Genomic DNA, 6,928 nt, shown 5'->3' with positions numbered 1-6,928 from the left:
TAAAAAATGTCTATATCTGAAATATGGGTTTCTTTTTAACCAAATTACCACAAAAAAATGGATTGGATTCCATACAACGCTCTTTGCCAATACAATTGATCGCTTTCATTCCTGACCATTCTCATCTGTACGCTCCTCTAATCTAAACTATTAGTCAAAATAATTAATAATTTCTGCTTTTTTTAACTCAAACTTTAGGTATAATTCTATATAAATGAGGGTTATTAACCATGAATTCCATAAAGTAGTGGTAGTAAGGTGGTGTTTGTGAAAACTTAAAATAAAGTCGGACATTTGACATTTTTGTCCCTTTTTCAAAGGGTCAAACAAGCAGAAAACTCAGACAGAACCAGGTCTTTTGGGGCCCGGACATCTGCATTTTTATCTAGCTCAGGAGCGCCAAAGGAAGACTAAATAATGTTTAGAATATATACAACCCCAGTCTTACAATGCTTTAGTCTTCCATCCATGCATTATCTATACCCGTTAATCTGAGTCACGAGAGATCTTTCCAGTCTGTCTCAGGTCTACCCGTTTTTTTAAGTATGCCTCATTAGAAAGTGATACCACTAAACAGCCAACCAACACCATGATGGGATAGTAAAACCATAAAAATATAAATATATACAAAGGTCCACTTGCTCGCTCTGTAACTTTTACACAGTGCTCATCTGGAGATGATGTCTGCTGGACGTTCAGACAAACTATGGGCAAACAACACCTGCTGATGAGGTCTATGCAATGCAGTGAAAAGGTCCAGAACAAGCGAGTGAGTACACCTCCAGTCGAGAGCGTTTTGCAAACTGCTGTTTCACACAGTAGGTCAAGAAAGAGCTTACAACTCAAAGGTTTGCATCTAGACATTTTTAGACAAAGCGATTAACTGAATGAATCGAATTGTTTATAACAAATTGAAATATTGCAGCACTTAAAAATACGCTTCCAACAACATTTACAAGTTGAGAGGAAGGAGGTGTATTTATACTACGTTGTATAAAGTTGTTTTCTGGTACCTATCATTTCATACATCGACGTTTTTTCTAACTATCTGAAGATATTCCGTCAAATGACAAGTGCTTTATTTTAGATTTAAACGAGGAATACAGACTCACAAATACACAAATGAAATTGTTGGCACCACAACATCTAAAGGGGTCATGAACTGATTTTGTAAAGTTGTGCTAAAAAGGGGCGAGGTAAATGGAACAAGTTGTATTTTGTAGTGGAGCTCCTCCGATGAGGAGCTGGTAGATAATGTTGCTCGTCGGTTTGTGCTGCATGTGTTTATGATCGTGTTTTTTTTACTTCTGTGCTTCAAGTCTGTGCCGTTACCTTTTGAAAGACAGACATGCTGCATTTTTAAGTGCTGGTGATTATCGTACTACTTTCCACCATTTTGACTGTAAAAAATACTTGATATTACCTAATATTATGAATACTATTATTATTCCGCAGTCCTCTTTTATGGGCTAATGTTTTCTATCTGTGGTGATGTGTAACATTAATAACCTGATTGAATAAAAAACAAAACAAAGACTTCTTAACTGAGGTTTCATCTTGTGTTACTTGACAGCACAGTGGCTGGTCATATTGTACGGCTCAAAATAGAGGGAGGCTCGATGCCGGAGCGGCTTTTACCGCCACTCTAATGAAAAAGATCCTCTCCATTGATTCTCGGGTTATGAGTACTTTCATGCTCATTCATTCTTTACACTCACGAATTGACATACAAGCTTACACAAATACACACAGACAGACGGATACAGCACACACACAGTTTGGCTGGTGTCAGGTTTCCATAATGAATCCTGCTGGAATGTTGGTCAATCCCAGATGTCCTGCAGGGGTGTGTGTGCGTGCGTGCGTGCGTGCGTGTGTGTGCGTGTGCGCGCGCGCGCATTCAAATGTAGTATGTGGTCCAGATGTAGCCCAGATCTAATGGAATGTGAATTTTGTACATTTTTCTATCTGTATGTGTGTGTGAGTCTGTATGTGTGTGTGAGTTTGTGTCCGCTGCTTAGGAGCATTGAGCTGTGTGACGAGGCCTCACAGGCAGCGGGGGTGCAGATGGTGTACTGAGGCCTGAGGACAGTCCGCCTGTCCATGACTCACACTTAGCAAGCCAGCAACTCTCAATTCTGTCTTGCACACTCTCTCGCTCTCTCTATCTCTCTCTCTATCTCTTTCTCTCTCTCTCTCTCTCTCTCTCTCTCTCTCTCTCTCTCTCTCTCTCTCTCTGTCTTTCTCCCCTTGGTGGCCCAGAAAGCACAAAATAACAAGTGTGTATTTGTGTGTGACTGCGGGAGGAAACAGAAAATGCAGACTGAGCTGTCTTTTGTCAATTTTTGCAACCGTGTGCGGCATGTATATGTGTGTGTGTGTGTGTGTGTGTGTGTGTGTGTGTGTGTGTGTCAGTGAGAGTGGCTGTCCAGGGGAAGCTGCTGACAGTCTTTTCTGGACTGATTTACCATTGCAGAATGGCATTAAAGCTTTTTGTCCGGAGTTCCACTATTATCTTATTCACCTTGTCACTACTATTCTACCTACTACAATCTCACCCAGCTCCTCATGAACCCTTACACATGAAGGAAAGGGGATTTGGTGCTTTGGAGCTTCTATCCAGATTTTCCTCCAGCTCTTAATTTTTTTTTGGAAGGAGGGATTAGGATTCTAAAGGGTTGCAGGGATCATTTTACTTTCAGTTTGATCAATATAAGGCGTTATGTTCTTAACATCCAATATTGATCTTTTTTGGCATGAAAGGATTCTCATATAAAATCTACAGGGATTGACTATATTGATATGGGTCGAAGCCCTTAAAGAGTTATTCCTTATCCTGGTTCACTGGTGAAATGGTGAGGAACCCCTGTTTAACAGACCTCAAGAAGGGCTTCACAAATTACGAAAGGAAACGAAAGTGATGGTTTCATATTCAGATGGTTGTAACAGTTGTTAGAATTCTCAGCCATACAGTAAATCCTGTTGAGTCTCACAAAGGCGTATTAAACCACGTTAGCAATCCTGAAGCCCTTGGAGCGAGCTCTTTCACATCCCAAATGGTAACCAGCCTTAATGTGCCAGTCAGCCATTTATCGCCACAGCTGGGGGCTGACACTGACATTTCTAGGAGGCTGGCCTCACTGAGTCACTAAGACTAGCTGTGTTTTCCTTGTTTTCTTGCTACCTTGGGGTCCAAGACAAAGTCATTTTTTTTTTCTACATTTCATTAGTTTTTTTATGTGATCAAACAAAAGACAATACAATTGAGACCTACTACCTGTCAAAGTAGCTGGTAATGAAACACAACATCCACGACCAACATTTGCTGTCGGGAGACATGATTTCCCTCCATGGATACAATCTTGGAGTTGAGGATATATGCTAACTCGCTTTATCTTTAACCCGCAGGCTATAGAGGGTGATAAAAGTCCTCCCCGGCTAGAGCTGGTCAATATATCAATATTATATTAATATTGTGGTATGAGACTAGATATCGTCTTAGATATTGTAATATTGTAGTATGGCTTGAGTGTGGTCTTTTCCTAGTTCTAAAGGCTGCATTACAGTAAAGTGATGTCATTTTCTGAACTTACCAGACTGTTGTAACTGTTCTATTATTTGCCATTACCCACTTACTTCATTATATCCTCATTACTGATGATTATTTATCAAATTTCTCATTGTGTAAATATTTTGTGAAAGCACCAATAATCAACACTACAATATTGTTGCGGTACTGATATCGAGGTATTTGGTCAAAAGTAGTCAAAACATAGTGTTTCGCCCAGCCCTATACCAGGCTACATGTTACGCTGCAGCAGCCCAGCTGGGTGCCTGACAATTTTGAAGGGTCTTCCTCACCTCACAAGGCCAGGGGCTTGATTATCAACCACACTGATTCTTTAGATGTCCCTGGCATTAACCTGTTTCATTTTCTCGCCTGAACCTAGGGTCTGTAGATACAGCCATGCTAGCAGCTCTGTGAGGAAAACATCAGCGCCATAAGTTCACTGAGACAAATTCTAGCATGCTAATGTTAAGCAGGTATAATACTTACCATGTTTGCCATCTTTGTTCAGCGTCTGAGCATGCTAACATTTGATAGTTAGCACTATACAGTGCAGCGGAGGCTGATGGGAATGTCATTAGTTTTGCAGGGTCATAAACCCAAGTGGTGGACATATTTAAATTTTGACCAGATGACCGCACTAAATGAAAAGATAAGGGATTACTAAAGTGATGACAATTGATCATGAGGCGGGCATGACTATCTGTACCAAATTTCATGGCAATCAGTCTTACAATTGTTGACATTTCCACTCAAAACCACAAATGTCAACCCACTGGTGGCGTTAGGGGAGAAGTCAGAGGATAATCACTGCATCCTCTAGAGACCATGGATGTCTGAACAAAATATCATGCCAATCCATGCAGTAGTTGGTAGAGATATTTTTGTCTTTGGTGGACTGACCAACAGCCTGACATCCTTGACAGTTGACTTTGCAAAGATGCTAGGCTTTCATGTGACAGCATGAAAATATACACCACAAAGCAGAGCAAATATGCAAGTCTTTAGGGCCCTACGCTCTCTCTCTGTCTCTCTCTCTCTCTCTCTCTCTTTCTCTCTCAACTTCTCTTATTTGTTTTCTTGGCTGTCTCCTCATGCTTTCCTTTGAGAACTGAGGTGGTAAAGATGGAGATGGAAACAACATACCACCCCTCCCCCCCTTACCCCACATGCATGGGCTCACGCAGAGACACATAAACACACTTATGGATTCCCATGAACTATACGCAGCAACATGCTCACTGAAACCAAGATCTAGAGATATAAGAAAAAAATCCTTCTTCAGACCCGAAAAGAAATACACACTGATGACCAATGTACTTTTGCCCCCATGCTTTTTGTCTTCATGTAGAGGCAGATGAGGAGGGACAGTACAGTGTATTTGGGCATGAGTGGGCTGATGTGGTTGTGGCCTTACATGCATGAGTAAGACTGTATAGTTCATGGCTTAAAAACCCTACAGGCCTAGCAATGGGTAGTAACACACTGACACAGTTATCAGACCAGACTAATTTGGTCTGGGACTTGTGCGTGCATGTGTGTGTGCTTACACAGTGTTTAGAAGAGCCGTAGTTTATGTATCGCTTAATGTATGTGTGACCCTTTCATCCATTTGCACTCTGTTCTCCTTCACTGCCCTCTCACCTTCTAACCTTCTCAAATGTGGATGTAAGAAATTAAGTGTGAGTGTGTGTGTCTGTCTGAATGTCTGTCGCTGCAAACATCTGCACGACTGCAATGTCACGTCTTACCTCTACTCCCATACTCCCATACGTATTCTCAACTTCATAAATATCTCTCCTGCCAAGAAGACCGTGTCAGATATGTCAGAGTTTTCTAAGGAAGCTCTTGGCAGATGATGAACTCCTGCAACCGATTGACCCAGTTTCGGTCCTCACATCGCCACAGTCAAGATGCTAAGGGATATTATGTATTATACACAAAAAAATCACATAAACATGTATCTAACTCTGCAACGCTGCACATAATTAAACAGCCGCCACATCACAATTAAAAAGTGCACTTATACAAGTAGCATATACACTGTTGCTCGTATAAATGTTCATTAAAGCAAAACCTCCTATATTAAAGAGAAAGAAATTAAAATGGAACGCTGCGGCATTACACTAACCTGTCATGTCTGTGATCCATCATATTTCATATCAGCTGCAAGCAGTGGAGCAGAGACAGAGACTGCCTAAATGTCTCTGACTGGGTCTAAGTGTGTCTGACTGTTTCTGAGTGTTTTCTAACCGTGTAGTCAGGCTACATCTTGTCATTGTGTCACACGCGATGACTGATGATCAGAGGTTGAAGGAACGTGCATTGATCGCTAAAACACGAAGCTGTTACAGAACACACAGATGCAAGGAAGGACGGAAAGAGGCAAAGGAGGAAGGAAAGAGGCAACGAACAACAGGGAGGGAGGACAGGAAAGAAGCCAACATAACAACAGAGGAATGTGGAGTGGGGGGGTAGGACAGAGAGAATAAAGAAATTATGATAGATGGATAGAACACCGAAGAAACAATAATTGAATAAAGTGTGATACTATGAGGGATAAAGGAATAAAAACAGACCTGAAGAAGGAAAATGAAAGGTCATTGGTTACCAGGAAGCCATTGAGGCATAGAGAAGACAATTTAGAAAAGGGGAAAGAATGAACAAATAATCAACTGAATAGCACAAGGAGGGGGTAAATAAAGGAAGGAAAGCAATTGAGGAAGGAGGGAAGGAAAAGAGAGAAGCAGGGAGTTGCAGAGGAGGCACACAAGCAGCAGGTGGATTGAAAGAAGGGATGACAGTGGAAGCTAAAAGAAAAGGATGATTTACGAGATCAATAAGAAGAGAAGTGGGAAGGTGAAACAGAAGGAAAAAACAAAAAAGAGACAAAATGGAATGTTTAAAGGACAGGAGGAAATAAGGCAGTAAGGAAAGGAAAAAAAAGAAAAGAGACTAAATAAATGGAGAGGAAAAGGTCAAGTTTCAAGTGAATTTATGGCTAAGAGACAGAACTAAAGGAACTGCCAGTCCACTGTGACTCCCTGTAAAGCCTGTGATTGGATCACTGGCTTCACCACGCTACTCGCTGACCTGCATAACAGACACCGATTAACACGTTGTCACATCTGATGCCAATTTGATCCAGAAGCCCCAGAGGAGGCGCATAGTGATGGCATGTAGGAAAGACAGACAGAAACACGGACAGATATTGAGAAAGAGAGAAGAAGAAAAAAAAATAAGAATACAGCTCCGCAGTACTACCATGAGGAAAACGTGTGTGTGTGTGTGTGTGTGTTTTGGGAGGGGAGTTGGATGTGTGGGTGTGCGTGTGTGTGTGTGTGTGTGTTTGTGGGTGTG

The sequence above is a fragment of the Etheostoma cragini genome, chromosome 20 (genome assembly GCF_013103735.1).
Source record: "Etheostoma cragini isolate CJK2018 chromosome 20, CSU_Ecrag_1.0, whole genome shotgun sequence".
NCBI classification, from domain to species: Eukaryota; Metazoa; Chordata; class Actinopteri; order Perciformes; family Percidae; genus Etheostoma; species Etheostoma cragini.
The sequence above is the reverse complement of the archived record's forward strand: the minus strand, read 5'-3'. Positions refer to the sequence as shown.